At 44.2% G+C, this 16,617-nt stretch overlaps 1 protein-coding gene across 9 annotated transcripts in view; it reads right to left on the bottom strand.

Moving 5' to 3' along the window:
• The window catches only part of ANKS1B (ankyrin repeat and sterile alpha motif domain containing 1B), a 445,721-nt gene that overhangs the window by 78,522 nt on the left and 350,582 nt on the right, over positions 1-16,617 (bottom strand). The window contains exon 1 of one of the 9 annotated variants that reach the window (XM_052774202.1): positions 12,819-13,056. The exons of the other annotated variants lie outside the window; for them this stretch is intronic. The gene's annotated coding sequence lies outside the window, so the exon portion shown is untranslated. Of the gene's footprint in view, positions 1-12,818; positions 13,057-16,617 lie in introns of those variants that run through there. 9 annotated transcript variants of the gene reach the window in all.

Genomic DNA, 16,617 nt, shown 5'->3' with positions numbered 1-16,617 from the left:
TGATCACTAAACACCATGCAAAGATTTTGAATGCTGCTCCCAATAGCAACATCTGTAGTGAAAGTACTCCTGAAACATGCTATTAATGTTCTCTTGAAACTTTCTGAAGTCAGGTATCTCTTAGTATACAAGGATATTGGCTCAGTTAATTGTAACAGGAAAGCATACACAATCTATATCATGCTGCCACGAACATCTGCTGCTGCTGCAATCCTTGATAATTCATAGCAAAAATATTCAGAAAATGATATGCTTGCACCCAAAGGCACCTCATTTTGCATGGCTCTTACCATTACTACTTTGAAATCTTTTGCGGCTTGGTTTTGCCCATTTGTTTAACATTCTTGCAGCCTTTAACAACTAGGTACCATAGTTCACCTCCCAGATGAATGTGTGGAGTTCAGTAAAATGCATAATGCATATGGATGGGCAAGGATGAAGTATCAGCTACCATGGCATTCAGAAGCCTCTTGCAATAACAATTTTAGAAGTTAGTGAAACACTACAACTTATACATCTCACAAGGATAAAGCAAACATCAGAGACCATACCCTACAGGCTTTGCATGACGAAGTCTGTGCATATTGTCTTTCCCTCTGGAACACAGTCTTTAGTGACAGATGGCACAACCACTACCTACAGATGGCTCAAATAGGGGCTCCATAGCTTTGATAAATACTGCAATCAACTCCTAGGATAGGTACGGTTCAGGCAGCAGAGCAAACACGGGGAATAAATCCCTCAAAAACTTCTTAACTGTCGAATAATCACACACATAGTATTATCCTAAACAGACAGATGAAAGTCCTGGGCTCTTACTGAGCTGACAGAAACTCACAACTACTTAAGAGGAGGTCAGTAGTTTAGGATAAAATTGTCTGAAATGAGCATCACTCAATTTCTTATCTACTTCATCCAGAAAACCATTTCCACTTTCATCATGGACCAAGTGCTCCTGGTGAAAGTATTCTTGCTTTCCAGTGGGATTTGTTATACTTTGGAGGAGCAATCAACCCTATCACTTGCAGGACCTTGGTTTGGTTGGTAGAAAACATCCTTGCCTCAGACGGATGATTCACTACAGTGAGCAGAAGTATTTGAATCACTATTCTAAGAAAATCAAAACTCGTGGACCGATACTGGGGCTATTTGTAGCAGACTAGCATAATCTTTTCTAATCTTCTATAGAAAGCTGGGAATAAGAGCAACTGGAGTGATTTCATAAAGGAGCATTTGCTTTAGTTGAGCACACATCTCGGAGACCCTGCTCTCTCATTCCCTACTGCTGAAAAAACAAATATGACTTTGCAATGCCTTTTGTGGCAACACAGGGCTACCAATGGGCCACGTTTGCTACATATCTTCAGCCACTCGTGCTCTGTGCCATTTGGGCAAGTTTTTCTACCAAGTGGCATCTACCAGAATGTTCTCACTGACCAAGCACTGCAACGCTATGGGCAGCACGTACGCAATACAAAATACACTGGTTCCAGAAATTCGTGGACGTTCAGCTAAATAATAGGAATATTGCATTTTCAAGTTGATGTCAGGACACAGAAGGGATGCACTCTGAGAAAACTAACATGCCCCTTGCTCTAATATGCATACTCCCTGTTATGTAGAAGCATCTTACGTATCCAAGATAAACATACAAAGGTATAAAAATATCTCCCAGATACATTAGGGAGGGAGGACTAAAGCTCCATGCAGAGTCCTTGGATTACATGACAAGTTCCCCAGCCTGCACCTGGACTATAACAGAAAATAATTATCTTTGCAGAATCCTCACAAATACAGGTCAGTAAGTTTTGTATCCCAAAGAGTAAAACAACTCCACCCCACCATTAACAGGCAATATGACGTCTCAAAGCAGCCCTTCCGAAATCTAAATTAGAATATGCCTACTGGATTCTTGGCTGTGGAAGAAGATACCAGAAGACAAATACAAACCGTAATCATTTAAACCTTGATTACAGTCCAATTACTACAGTATCTAGAATCTCTCCTGCAGACCTGAAGTTTCTATTCCCTTCTGCCATCACTATCTTTTCCAGAATACAAACAGACAACATTAAAACTGCCTGTTTTCAACTACTCCTGTCCACAATTTAACAAGTTTACTGTCCCCGACTTCCAAGTTTCACAGCCTGAAAATGTACTGTAGAATTAGGAGGGAGTCCACTTTGTCAGAGCTTCAAGAAACAGAAAAAACTGTATCGAAATTTTTCATTTATGATGAACTACCTCAACTTTTACCCCTTTTCAGATTATAGAAAACCATGACTGACATTCTTCTTTTTGAGGAACTACCATGTAGAGAAGGGAGACAGAGATTGCTATAGTGTCAATGTAATTTCTGAATGCATCACACTATCTTTTGTAGTATGTCAAAAGTATAAACAAAAACACTCCATGTGTCATAGTCTACAAAAGGTATCAGGTTTTATAGCGTAATAATGCATGACAGCTCTCTTAATACTTCTGATAATTCAGTAATTATGTAAATACCTTCAAATTTGATTACACACCCCCACCCCCCATTAAAGCTGGAGCCAAACTCCAACTGCTTTACATGTGAACGTCGCAACATGAAAACCTTTAGACTGAACGCAGTTACGTCAGTTTTCATATTGCTGGACTCAGCCCTCCCTCTGCTCACTGCAGCAATGTGTGACAAAGAGTGACTTGACGTTACACTATGATCCCCTAATCCTCAGTTTGACGGGGTAGAACGTGGGGATACCTCAAGTCTGAGCTAGCTTCGACCACCCACTCCCTTCCATGGGCAGGGAGATCCAGACCATCATCTCGTCCTCTTCAGCAGGGCCCTGCGTTGAGGTGGGAGGGCAGGAACCGGAGGAATGACGGTAAGCTGGATGGCGAGATCCACCTTGGAGACCATCAGTCAAGAGGATTGTCCACACACACTCCAGTAGGGCAGTTCCACCTCTCCTTCGCCCATGGAGAAGCACAAAGGCACCAGGGCAAAAAGCTGGGATTTGGGTTTTGGAAATGGTAGATGTGAATAACGAAGTATAAGATGCATAATATGTGAAAGTATAAACTTCAGACTCAAGAACCAAGGGGGAGGCAAGTGGCAGAAAAATGTAAGATAAACCAAAAGTGCTAAATTCCACTTAATTTACATGTTTGAATCAACCGTTTTCCTGCTATTACCACCTCTTTAGGAGCACCTGACTTGTAAGGATTTCCTACAGTCCTAATAAACTAAAGTAATACTTCAGGGACGTTACTAGTTTTTAACTAGCTCCCTCACCCTCTTAGTTATGTCATCGCTGCATTAGGATCAACATAACAGGCTTTTAACCAGAACAGGTTGTGGTGGCTGAAATAAGATATTCTAAAAATAAGATTTTTATAAATGTGACACATCAGCCCCTAGCAATAGCAACAATACCAGATATAGCTTCTGTATAATGCACGAACACAGGCTTACTTCCATGAATCAACAGTTTTGCATTAAAGTATAAAATCATCATCACATACAGATAACTAAAAGTGAAGATTGGTTAGAAAAGAAATCTTATTTTACATGAGTATTTGTACCTCCAGTGATATAATGTGATTATGGAGGTCAAATAACAATTCTATTACTTAAGTTACATAACTCAAAATAGAGTGCATGTCAATGCAAGAACAACATGGAAAGATGGCTGCTGTTTTCTATTTATTCACTGCTGCTAATTCAGATTGTTTCTTTTACAGTACTTCTGTTCTAAACTGCTTTTGCAAAAGAAATTTTCTTACAAAAAGTCCAAGTTCTTATACCATAAGGCACAAAAGACATTTTTTCAAAACCAATTCTATGCTATGCTCTGTAGCTAAAAAGGGATTCTCCTCTTGCAAAGGTCCCAGCATAGACTACCAACCTCGGACACCAAAGAGCACCAAGCTGGGGAATCACTTCCCAGTCTGACCCAAGTTACTGTCCTCAGCTGGCGTGGTCCCACTGCTACAGGGCATTACCAAGTCCTCTGGTACCACACATGTACAATGCTGCACCACACCAAGAGCCAGCACAAGCAAGTGGTAGCTTTTCTTGTGAAAATAATTAGGAAACTGACTGTTCAAAAGTAAAGAAGCTTCCCAACTTTCTGTTGACTGGAGTGGTCTTTGGTATACATAGTACCAAAGAAAATAGAATCTGAATGCAATCAACTATTTAAACAGGAAAAATTGCTATTTTGGGGGATATGACTTGCTCTTCAGCTTATGTTTTAAATTGCATTTATTTTTTAATGAACATTACCAATACTCTTATTACAGAAGTATAGCCCTGCAGTACTATCCTTAATATCAAGACCAAAGGACTTCAACAAAATTTTTGACCTAGGAAGGTCACCTGCTTGTTTATATAGTAGAACATGGCACCTTTAACGAAATAGAGTTCAAAACAAAACTTAACACTCTACAGCCAAGCTTTCCAGATTAGGACTGCCTAACGTCAGTTTCCTATTTCCACAACTAGGCATTTCCAGAGAATATCAACTAAACTAATGCTTCCTCTAAAGGCACCTTTCCTTTTGAAAACCACATAGTGAATTATAAAGTTTGGAGCCTAATTTTTAGGCCCTAAAGATGGAAAATATTGGCCTCGAGCTTTCTTCTTCAACATTTCATTTTCTCTGAAGTTTTAGCCAATCAATTGGTCAATGCAAATGAATCAAGAAGCATATAAAATCATAATAAAAGATGGCATCTTTAGCAAGAGTCCATGGGGCTTCTATCAGTGTTGGGGATATCATGACAGTGACAGCAATAGGGGGGTGCTTACTACCTTCAGAGAGCTATGTCAGGAGCTGCCCAAACATTGCTTCACTGCAGTTACAACTGAACGTACTCTAGTGCTTGTCCTTCTTCCTAGCACCCAGGAAGATTACTCCTGACAAAGTACAGGAGACATGATCTTCGGTCTGTGCAGTCACTGAAATCAATGGTGCTATGACAATTTACACCAGCTGAGAACCTTGTTCAAAATCTCTGAGTGCAACTTCTTAGGGTATGTGATGCTTTCTTCTCCTGCCCTACGCTTCCTTGCTCGTATCGTCACTGCAGAGCTACCGCTTAGTCCCATGCAACTCTGTGAAGAACACAAATGGTGACAGCAAGCCTTAGAGAGGGAGCAGGAAAGGGCACAGCCAAGCGCTAGAGGTGGGAAGGGGCTATTTCATCCAGGTCAACGCCAAAGATTGTCCTGAGCTGGCTGGTGGATGCTTATGACATGAACACGATGCGGATGGCACTAAATAAATACTTGTTATTACGGTGCTGTGATCATGACTAACACATACACAAAGTATTTACAGGCCAAGTATGGAGCTGTTTGGCAGTGTGCTGAGATGGTTGGGTGCAGACACCAGTTTGGAAGCACTTAAGTCACAGCAACACATGACGACCCCAAAATTAATATCTTGTGCTAAGGCAAAGGGCCTGTTAATGTCTCACACAGGTCATAAAGGTTCTTTCAATATCAACAGAATCCAAGCAGAAAATGATAGTCACAATTTTTAGTGCTTTTCCCATACTTTCATGCTTAAAGAAGTGCAACTTTGCAGGATTCAGACAATATTAAAGATTTATTGCCATTTTGCACAAGTACATAAAAATCACATGGACAGTCAATTAACTAAATTAATAAGCAGTGGTGAAACCCCCAGGAAAAGGTTAGTGCAACAGGTTTTTAATCCTGTGAGCACCTATTAAACTTAATACTTGTACTGTGAGTTTTTAAATGAAGATGAGGTTTGGAAGTCTTTTTATAATATGCCTCCTGTAAAGCCAATCTTTGCTTCTGAGACACCTGAGCTGGGCATAACCTAGATGAAGATTGAGAAGTACTCACAAAGGTCTGTGAAAATCCTTGAATTCTTGTCTTGCTAGTGCTAAGAGCAGGAACACCACCACATTCAGGTTTTAAAGAAAAATAATAACTTGCATTCAGTTTTGTAATGGCTTCAGTAAAAATACAAATGAGTCATACAATACTTCCCTTAGATTTTGCTGAAGTATTTTTCTGTGTGAGAGTTCACTCCAATATCCACTTACCTCTGTGGTGGTTTATAAATATTAGTACAGAAAGTTGAAGTTCTGTGTATTTTTATCATATAATAATAATGCAGGTGTTCATAAACCAATTGGGTACTCATTGATAATGAGCTTTCCAGGTGACTGCACTATTAACAAAGTAACACTTTTCCTACATGTTAGAATTACCTCTGAAAATATACCTGGAAAATAAAAGCATTAACAAAGCATCACAATGGTATAACAGCTCTTTGGTTATGGGATCCTGAAGGAGATAATTAGACAGTTTTCAGTTATCTTAAATTTTAAGTGTTTTAACTATTTGCAAACTGACACCTACCCAGCATATTTATTTATGCAATAAGTGACATTACCTAAGACTTTATAAAACAGAAGTTGCTAGATTATTTCTACAAGCACTTTTTATGAAGCTATTTAAAATTATGAGAGCCTTAATACCAATTTCAAGGGGGTAAGATGAAGCCTAAAAACAGTCAGATGATCATGCATTACAGCAATTAAAACTTTTATAATTACAGTTACTCCTATTATACATGTATATACACACACCTATACATACACATTTCAGTATTATATACTAAATCTGGATGAACACTGGAATTGACTTTGCATTTTCCTGTATTTGGAATAATTACATCCAACCATTTTTGTGGCTTACCAATTTACCAGTGGCTTTTACCATCATTCACCATACTTAGAAATAAAAAGGTAAGCATAATAGTGTTCTTCACTGAACAGAGATACACGAAGAAGAAAGAAATTATCTTCAGTATACCCTTGGTAAATGACACATATACTCTCACTGACATCTTTGCAAAAGCTTTACTTCAAAGTATATGGGACCAGCCAAGGCGGCATACATGCGAATACCCAGAAGCGTCAAAGGTCTGACTCCACTCTGCAGTCTGGAGGACCAGTCAACTAAATGAAGATGATCATCCACAGCTGGACAAGCAAAACAACCATTTATCACCTTCGTGTTTCACTATGTTTAAGTGTACTGAAAAACTAAATGTTTATTCTCCACTGTAGAGAAGCGCTTTCTGGAAAAAAGTTCTTCAGAAATTAAAAGACGGGCTAAAATCTGCTGTCAAACAGGCAAAACTCCCTGCTGACTTCATCTGCTATTACTGCAGCTACTATTAAATTTACCCTTTCTACAGCATTAGAACTTAAAATATTCTAAATAACAGAAAAATCTCTTTGGATGCTTGCTGACTGCAGGAACCAGGGACAACATGAAGAAGAACAAACCAATTACATGTAACAAACCTCATACAAATAACCTTGGATTTCCTGCATCAAAAAGCTGGAAAAACATAAGCAAAGAGATATATCCTTCCTTAACACATCCCAGTTCCATGTTTCCAGTAAGAGCACTCTCCAAAGGCAAAGTCCTGGGAGAAAGAACTTCCATCTCAAGCTTCCTAAGGCCTTTTTTTCCCCACCAGACACTTATGTCGGGCACTGCTGATAAGCATATAGCATGTGTGACAGGTTTAGAAAAAACAGGATGGTTGCAATTACTTTGTTCTGGACCAGCTGGAATTTCCAATTGGTTTTCCCGAAGGAAAACTGCCCTTCTTTTTGGTTGTTTAGCAAGGGATCATGCAAGTCTTGGAAACAAGTCAAGATATGAATATCTGCAAGGGGAAAAAAAGAAGTACAAATCTTAACCATCCGCAGAGTGAGCATGTCCCAGTGTTGAAGACCACTTTACAATGTCGAGCAAGTACCCTCAAGTGATAGAGCAGCCAGAGACTTTAGAAGATCCTCAAATACACTGTCCTTGCTCGCTACCTCTTCTCTTGATCAAGCTGCATTTCAGCCATTTGACTTTAACCCAATCTCAGTTCTCGGTGCAGGGACATATTGGGATACGAGTCTGTCCTGGTTTCAGCTGGGATAGAGTTAACTGTCTTCCTAGTAGCTGGTACAGTGCTATGTTTTGAGTTCAGAGCGAAGAATGTTGATAACACTGATGTTTTCAGTTGTTGCTCAGTAGTGTTTAGACTAATGTCAAGGATTTTTCAGCTTCTCATGCCCAGCCAGTGAGAAAGCTGGAGGGGCACAAGAAGTTGGCACAGGACACAGCCAGGGCACCTGACCCAAACTGGCCAACGGTGTATTCCATACCATGTGACGTCCCATCCAGTACAGAAACGGGGAAGTGGGGGGGCAGGGATTCGCCGCTCGGGGGACTGGCTGGGTGTCGGTCGGCGGGTGGTGAGCAATTGCACTGCGTATCATTTGTACATTCCAATCCTTTCATTATTGCTGTTGTCATTTTATTAGTGTTATCATTATCATTATTAGTTTCTTCTTTTCTGTTCTATTAAACCGTTCTTATCTCAACCCACGGGTTTTGCTTCTTCTCCCGATTTTCTCCCCCATCCCACTGGGTGGGGGGGAGTGAGTGAGCGGCTGCGTGGTGTTTAGTTGCTGGCTGGGGTTAAACCACGACAGAGTCCTAATGAAAAAGAGACAAATGCTGGGTATCGTCGTTATACTGATAACACAGCAGCCTGTATGTTCTTGTGATTTCCCTAGAGATATCACAAAGATCCTGTCCAACCCCACAGAAACGCAGCAAGCAAGGACTATGCAAATATTATCTGTCTTTTAAGAAAGGTATTGCAAAACTCTCTTAAGATGTTCCTCAGTCAGCTGTGTTAGAAGTATCCCACTAGTAGGAGGCTGAAGGCAGTAAGGAATGGAGGAAGACCAGAGATGGTCCTGGATTTTCTCCTTTGTGCTTGAACATTTCCATGACAATAAGAACCTGTTTCACCCTGTGATCCAAGGACAGAGAGAGTCTCCAGGAGGCCTGCCAGCACTTCTCAACCCAGAATCACTATTCTTGTACCAAGGAAGAAAGGCTATCTCTTTGATGATTTTCCTTTGGTTAAGGCTTGTTCAACACCAGTATCATCGCTCCCTTACACTAGGCATAATGATCGTTATCTGCAGCTAACATGAAGTTGGGCACAAATGCTATTCGCAACGTTGCAAGATACTTCAGAAAAATTCATTGGAGGGGCACAATGTCAACAAGATCCTTTCCTTTCTTTAACGCTATGCTCAAGCTTGTGAGAGTGAATCCAGCCCAAATTTGAGGGTTTTTTTAAATGAAGAATCTTTGGAGAGAGGAAGAAATGTTTCCCAGTTGACTGAAGGACCTTTAAAAAAATTCTATTGCTCCAGAGTCCATAAACAGAAGGCAGAAAAAAAACCCCGAACACCAGCTATCTCCTCTTCTTCTCCCAGACTACTGAGAAGTATATAACTCCATGTCAAAAGCAACATGACCACTGAAACTCTCCCCCAAAATGCCCCACTGTCTTTACATGTAATCCATAAAGAAGATCTCTGAGAGGAATTCAAACAAGGGAGCAGACTGATAACATATAGAGCTAAATTGTTAAGAATAAGGTATGAGAAGACCTGCGCCTTTGACTCTCAATGCTCAAAATACTCAATTTAACATGCTCAAAGACTCTACTGAAATTATCAGATTTTGACACTTTCCTCCTCAAAGGCAAAAAAATACAGAAAGACTATGGATAGAGACAGCAATCAAACTATGACAATGAAATGCTTTCCTTAGCTTGATTACCTTGTCAAAGCCAGGTTTATCTAAAGCATAACCCCTTGATACTTGGAACCAAGACTACTGTCTTGTAGACAAGCTGGCATAGTTGGCACATGGACTAAGAGATCAAGTACAAGCAGCCCTCTCTTATTGCCTACACAAAGGGAAAAATTACATTGGATCGTGAAGAGTGCCAGGCTGGTACAATTTTCCGAAGGTGTTATTCTCCAAAATTTGACTGTGATTTCTTAAAAATAAGCTTGTAGCTCATATAACTGTGAAGACAACATTGAAAATGTGAACTAGTATAAAACAACATGTTCCCAAATGTGAAAACAATCCCAAATCATACCTCTCAGAGTAAAAACTGGCCAGTTCATCACAATGATTGTTGATTTGGAAGACTATTATAAATTTTCAACATTTAGTAAGCAAAGCATTGTGATAATAGGATCATCAGGAAAAAAGTCCAGTCTTATAAACGTAATACAGTCATGCTTGGTATTTGGCAAATGAATAAGATTGGACCCAGAACGATACCATTCACTCTCATCTCTGCTGTAACTTCCAGTCTGCATGCAGAGCAGGTCTCTCAGGACCAAGAGCCAAGACAGCTCAAGTCCAAGGCTTGGCAGAATCTCAGTCTGCTGAAAGCAAGGTGGAAGTCTACGATTTGTGAAGAATATTATACATTATGCCTATCACTAACATTTAACAAATAAATACAAAGATCCTTACCAAAATGCGAGCTGTTCAACGTTAAAACAAAGCAAAATCTGCACCCTCCCGATTCATGGAAATAAATTAAAATGAGCATTTGCAACATGGAATTCTGATTACTCCAACACTGAAATGCCTTACTTCTTGGAATGTAAGTCAAATCACGACTGAGCTGGGTCACAGCTCCCTCCTCAAGTTCCTCAGTAGCAAAACTCTTACCTAGAGCTGATCTGCTTTAGTTTCTTAGTTCAGTGCAGCCTTCTTTGATGGCAGCTTCATTGACAGCTCTGTTCCTAATTTTCACATCCTCTACCCTCCCTTTTTAACTCCCTGTGCCCACTTCCAGTTAGAGGTGTCATTCCCCTCCAGAGAAAAATGCTAAGAAAAAAAGCATCAGGCCCTCAGCTTTCTGAATTAATTTTGGGGTACTGCATTTGAATGCCTTCCAAGTAGAATGAATATGTATAGTATATTTTAATTTGCCTTCTTACTGGATTAATTTATCTCTTCCTGACTATCATATCTCCTTTCTCTGGAAAAAAAAAAAAAATATAAAGGAGCTCACCAGCATTACAGAAAGCAGAGGTTACTTTGAATACATCAGCGAGTTCTTCCAATTCTCATCTGTCAACCATTTGCACAAATTCTTGAAATGGAACTTCTCAGGTGTGGAAGGTTAAGAGTGTCTGTGAGCGACCGCACAACCACGGCTCGTATGAGTTATATACACATATCAAAAAGAACAGATCTCGTAGTGAACAAGTGTCACCAGACCAAAATTCATCAGCTAAAATACCTTAGTCTCCATCCTTTTCAGAGTATCACTGAAATTTTTAGGATGCCGTCAGAATGGAGTTTTAGCTCGTTATGGTAATTACACACCGTAGGATCAAGGTTTTGTACTTGGCAAACAAGAATCCACTTTACATGAATGCTTACAATTTGTATTCATATTTATTCAGGAGAAAATGTCCCCATTATCACGCGACAACCTTCCACTGAGGTTTTTTTTAGCAGGTTGTTATATTTCATATTTTAGCATATACCGAAGATGACACAAATTGGTTCCTCATGCGCATTCAAATGAGAAGCTACTATCCATCACGTCAGGGTCTACTTCAACACAAGTTTGTGTCTCATTAACGGAGTAAGTTAAAATGTTCTTTAAGGAGCCATTACGATACGTTCTATCACTAATCCTGCCACAGACGGACACTCTAGTTTTCCTCACTGATGCCGTTGCTGTTGAGAACAGTATGGAGCACACCTTGATTTCGTGCGTGTGGGCACGCATTGCCACTGCTCACGGAGCAGAAGGAATTTTGCAAGGCATATGGCAACATGCATCGGTCCACATGCTAAAAATCCTCAGGAAAACCGTTACTGCACGTGTGCAGCAAATTGAGTTCCAAATGAAATTCTCGGGTATCATTTTCTTCTCACCCAATACCAACACTGCCTTCTTGCCACAAGGCAAAATAACTGTTCGTTAAGATGTATTTTTCAAACACGAGCCTTTTCCGAGACAACCGAAGCATAAACCATCATTCTGATCTCTACACGCTTCTGCTTTTCATCCCTTTTTTTTTTTTTCCTTTTTCTCTCCTAAACAACCGCAGCACTTCGCTCAACGAACCTTCCTTAAACCACCGAAAGGACAAACGGCGGTGCCTGGAAGCCGAGACCTCCCTCGCTCGCCAAGTTTCAGACCAGGGCACACCGCGGCCAAGTTACAAGACCGAAGAAAACCGACGTCGGCAATGCCGATACCGACACAACACCCCCCCGATACCCCCTCCCCACCCCGAAAGCAGCAGCTACCGGCTCTGCCCTCCGTCCTGCCGCTCCCCCCGGGGTGCAGCACACCGAGGCGGGGTGCGGGATGCCCACCTTTTCCCACCCCCGGCATTAACCATTGCTCGGTAACGCGGGGACGGAGCACACCGGGGCAGGCGGGGCTGGCCCGGGGCCGCCTTCCTTCCCCCCCCCCCCCACCACACCGGCCCGCTCAAAACTCACCAGCCGAGAGCACCGGCTCCGCCGGGCGGCTGAAACAACTCCGCCCGCTCCGCTGCCCACCGCCGACCCCCGCCCGCCCCGGGAGCGCGGCGCCCCGCAGCGCCGCCGGGAGCCGGAGGAGGAGCGGGGGGGGGGGGGGGGGGAACCGCCGCCCGCCCGCCCCAGCGCCGGCGGAGGGGGCACCGGCGAGGCGAGGGCTGACATAATCCTGCGAAAGCGGTAACCGCAGGCGCCGCCGGCTCCCGCCCGCCTGCCGGGGTCCGCCGCCGGCGTTTCCCCTCACCGTGGCGGGGGGGAAGGGAAGCCCGCGCCGTGTCCCCCGTCCCCCGCTCCGGGCTGTACGGCGGGGCGGGGGTGGTGCCCGGCTTTCCCCCCCCCACTCACCGCGTTCTCCCAGCCCTCCCCTGCCCCCCGGTCTCACCTAGGAGCAGCGGCGGCGGCGGGCTGAGCTGCCGAGCCCGGCGGGGGCGGGGAGGGAAGGGAAAGGGTTGGGGGGGGGGGGGGGAAGGCCGACGTCTGCTCCGCAGCCGCTACCCCTCCGCGCTGAGCATCTTCCCCGCGGTGAGTCAGTCAGTCAGTCAGTCAGGGAGGAAGGGAGGGAGAACGCCGCGGAGCCGCACACACCGGAGCCCCCGCCGCCCTCCCCGTCCAGCCGCCGCCGCCGCCGGGCGCTTCTCTCTCTCTCCCCCCCCCCCCCCCCCCCGCTTCTCCTCACAACTCCCCGCCTTCCGCGGGGGCGCGCGCGTCGCGCGCTCCTGGGCCGCGCTGCCCGCGGCGGTCTGTGGTAAAAGGGGCGGGGGCGCGCGCGCGCTCGCTCACCGCGGCCCGGTGCGGTGCCGGCGTTTGCGCGGGTCCCTGCGGAGCGGAGCGGAGCCGAGCCGCGGCACCTCCTTCCCCTGCCCCCGCCGTTACTATGGATATAGGCCCTGCCGCTCCTCCGCGCCCACCCGCGCAGGCGGACCGGCAAAACGCTCCCGGAGGGGAAACGCTGCCCCGGGGCCTTGGCGGCGGGGTCCGCGGTGCGGAGCCGGAGTGGGGGGGGGGGGGGTCTCGGGGGCCCGGTGGAAGTCCGTCCCCGCCGGCGGCTGGCGAACACCTTCCCTTGCTCCCTCGGCAAAACCGCTTTTTGGGGTGGTTTTTTGTTTTTTGGGTTTTTTTTTAACACCGGTGTCTAAATAAATCTCGGCAGAGCTCGAATTCCTGCGTTAATACGAGCAAATAAGCATCCCACGGGACTGCTTACTTCAGCGCCTGCATCCCATTAAGCGGCACCCGCGCCGGCTAATAAGGGAAATAAAATACAAAAGATAACGCCCCTGTAATTTAACTTTACAAAATGTCAGAGGACAGAGTTGCACTTTCAGTCCCCCATGGCGGCTCTTATCTCTGACTCCGCTTTCCCCGAGGAAGTTATACATTTGATGGCTGAGCACATTATCTGACAGGCTCAGCCAGCGGAGGCTGGAAGAAACGTTTTACCGAGTCAAAAAATTGGACTCCGTTCCGGCAGGTGAAGCGATGGGGAGTACAGGGTTTGTAACGCAGGCTGCGTTTCGCCGGCCCGCTCCCAGCAGACCTGTCCGAGACGCCGGCCCCGGGCCCTTGAGCCTGCCTTTGGAGCTACCAAGTCTCCAGGAGAAGCGGCTTTTCCATCTTCCGTGGAATAAAAGGCTTAATAAAAAAAGCAAAGGGAAAATTAAGTGTCGCTCTGCGGGCGCGGTTTGACACAGCCGATTCACGGTGCTGAAATTCGCCGTCGGTTTCAGCCTCTGCAAAGAGGAAGAACACGGACGAATGAGGTAGAAGCTGCAGACCCGGTACACCAGCACGGCAAACTTTCCAAGCACACGTACAAGTCCACAGTCTGAATTTCTCAAAGACCTCACATTGACTAAATGTAGAAACCTAATTCATGAGCCCTTTTGTTTGGCATGTCCAACCGCATGCGCTTATCTAGAACTTGAAGCGTAGACGGCTTTGAGCACCTAAATAAATCCTATTTGGGGCTCTGAGTCTATGTCCCTCAGAGCATCAATTAGGTCTTAAACGAGTGCTAAGCTGCATTTTTTCAAAAGGAAATCTTTCAAGAAGTAAACAATCGTGTTCATAAATGGTTCTTTTGGTTATTAACAGTGTTGATTAACACCCTTTCTCTCCAAAAAGCACTGCTGTGGCATGCGCACAGCCCGTGAGCTCGGCGACGTGTAACAGGTCAGCTGGAGTGACTCAACTCAACTCAGCGCCGACTTTGAATGCACGAGTATGTGTGTGAGGGAAGGCAGAGTAAGCTTTGCTATGAACCACTAAGAGCAACTCTTGATTATTTATGAGCTGAAAGGAATGCTTAAAGTAGTGATGCAAACTCCTAGAGATAGAGTTTTCTATACCATAATTGATTTTAGTTAATTAGCCCTGCCAAATCAATGTCGGGGAACCCCAAGCATTAATTCAAAAGCACATCTTAGGATGAGGTTTGGAAAGTTATTTTGATTTTAACTGAATACTCTCTGCTCCTTCGCATAGCTCCATTTTTTTAAATAAAATCTTATAGATGCAGTCTGGTGTTTACATAGATTCGATGTAGCCCATACGGAGGAGGACTGAACGGAGCACAAAAGTTTCGTTTCATCCTGAATCAGGAGAAAACATAAACACCTCGCAACGTTTCCTGAATACAATTCCAAAGGTTTAGACTGTAAATATGAAAATGACCATTTCAAAACATTTCTTTTTCATCTTTTCAAAACATGTTGATGCAGTATAAAATATTACATCTGAATTGTCGGTGTCATTTTTGTTCTGACATGAACAGGTCTTTTCAAAGCAGGCGTTTTGGCAGCATTTCCTTAAAATGTCGAATGATGTTTATGGATTTGTCTAAACTTTTCCAATACCTTGGATCTCTATCCCTCCAGCTAACAAGACTTTCTGCACAGTTCCAACTGACTTTGTCCTGGATTTTGTGATCTGCATCTATAAACTGAAATCAGATCTTTAGTATAGGTGAGATGTGATCCATTAACAGCTTTCTGAGTTAGGAGCAATACTTTAATGGACTTGTTAAGCCGGAGGAGGAACAAGTTAAGGATGTCAGCGTGAGCCCGATGTGATGACGGCAGAGCGCGGTAGAAGTGCCGGCCGTTTTCTATACCTGCCATAAACTTTATTACTTCCATTGATTGTAACATATTGCAGACTATAGCAGCTCTGCATGAAGGAAGCAAGCATGTAACAGCCAGCAAGTCCTAGGGAAGGATGAAGGTTTCTGGCGGTGAAAGAAAGGGCATTTTTTAGAAATTCAGAAGCTCGGTGAGGAGCTCAAACGTGAACCCAGACTGTTGTACTATTCTGACAGGGGAGATCTGCGTGATTTCAGCACAAGGTGCAGCTCCCAGTCCGACCATCTCACCTTCACCCTTCCAGCCAGCAGGTCTTTCTCCCAGGTCTGACCGCCCGTAGCGGTGAGGGCTGCGTCAGCGGTGAGACATGTCTGCACCTGCATGACGTCATCAGCCCAGACGGTTGTACCTGACGCTGTCACCCGCCTCTTGTTTCGGAATTGAAGACAAGGTTGCCTACCCTGCATCCTGACGGGACCAGATCGGGAAAGATAAAACTAAATGAAGCGCTGGACCATTCACCTCTGTCAGAGCAGGAATGTGCGGTGGGATGCTTCGCCGTCTGTTCTGTCGGGGAGATCTGTTACTATAAAGAGAAAAATTTTGCCTCCCTCATAGCCGTGAACGGGCCATTTCTTCAGTTAATGTTCTCATGGAGGTCACAGGTTGGGCAGAAATGGGGGGTGAGAAGTGGGGACTGGTTTGAGGGCTGTGTGGGCCACTGTGTGTTTCAAGAAGCGTGGTGAATTGTCTTTTCCTGAAGGCAGATTAACAACTTATTTTAGTAATGGGGATCTAGTTAGAAGGGACAGGGATCCATTTAATGAGTTTGAGCAAGTATTTTTCGAAGCTCCGAAATCTTAGATGTGTATGTTGAGGCCAAACTCGATCAGTGACGGTATGGGTGGATCTGATTAGATCAGAAATAGAATTTTCTTTTCTTAAAAATTCCCTGTGTTTTTCATTGAACTGATCAGCGAAGTATGCTGATGTGCTGAGCACAGCGATCAAAGCTTGGTCCAACATTTCATTTATCTGTTGGTCTGCAGATCACTATGAGGAGCTGCTCTGACGGCCATGATTCTTCTTGTAAGGAACTGG

Source organism: Harpia harpyja, chromosome 23, assembly GCF_026419915.1.
Source record: "Harpia harpyja isolate bHarHar1 chromosome 23, bHarHar1 primary haplotype, whole genome shotgun sequence".
NCBI classification, from domain to species: Eukaryota; Metazoa; Chordata; class Aves; order Accipitriformes; family Accipitridae; genus Harpia; species Harpia harpyja.
The sequence above is the reverse complement of the archived record's forward strand: the minus strand, read 5'-3'. Positions and strand labels throughout refer to the sequence as shown.